A 1,099-nucleotide genomic window follows, 5' to 3' on the forward strand; every position below is an offset into this window, starting at 1 on the left:
ATATATGCAGTGTATTATTTGTTGAAACTGTACTTCTGATTGGATTTGAAACTGTCTCATTGCTATCTGTTTATCAATAAAACTTTGAAAAAAAAACAAATCATTCTGTGACATTCTCAATTTTTAAAAAGGAAAATGTTTGCCTTACCCAATGACTGTGGTGGCATATGGGAATATTTGGCTGGCAATCTAGTAATAGAGAATTGTACTACTTGTTTGTTCAAAGATATTATGGATAATTTCCATTTATGGATATTTTTCATTTATTTATTTATTTATTTTAGCGGAATCGGGGATTCAACTCAGACCTTTGCGCTTGCCAGGGAAGCGCTTATTCCACTGAGCCATCTCCCCAGACCCTGTGGATATCTATTTTGTGGAAGAAATATTTAGTGGTTGAGTCTTTTTCATTATGCTGAACAATTTCATCTGTAGGATTTGCTGTCTACTATGTCTACTGGAAGCTTCCATTCCAATACAAACTACTTTTTCACAAAGTATATGTTTGCTAGGTGCGGTGCTACTACCGTCACTCAGGAGGGAGACACGGGACGATAGCCACAAGTTTGAGGGCAGCCTGGGCTGCGTAGTGAGTTCAAGGTCAGCTTGAATTATGTAGTGAGATCCTGCCTCAAAGAAAAAAAAGGTGCAGGGCCGAGGAGATAGCTCACTGGTCTAAGTGCCTGTCTGCCAAGTGCAAGGTACCACATGCTGTGCCGGTCCCTGAAATCTGGGGTGGTGGCACACACCTGTGATCCCAGCGCTGGGGAAGCCAAGGCAGGAGGATCATTACGAGTCTAAGCTGTGTAGTGAGAGCCTGTGCCAAATAAATAAATAATTTTTTGAAAAAAAAAATTTAAAGGTGCATGTTTTGTAATGATGTTTGAGGGGGGTGGTACATGTGTATAATATATCTTGACCACTGTTGGCCCCTTTATGTCCCTGTCCCTTTCTCCCCCTCTCCCTAAGGCCCTTCCCCACCTCCAAGAATCTACCTTCTAGTTTCCTATCATCTCTCCTTCATATTCATTCATCTATCTATATTTTAGGTTTCTCACATAAAAGAAAACATGACGATATTTACCTCTCAGTCTGGCTC

The sequence above is a fragment of the Octodon degus genome, unplaced genomic scaffold, assembly GCF_000260255.1.
Source record: "Octodon degus isolate 3935 unplaced genomic scaffold, OctDeg1.0 scaffold00049, whole genome shotgun sequence".
Taxonomy (NCBI): Eukaryota; Metazoa; Chordata; class Mammalia; order Rodentia; family Octodontidae; genus Octodon; species Octodon degus.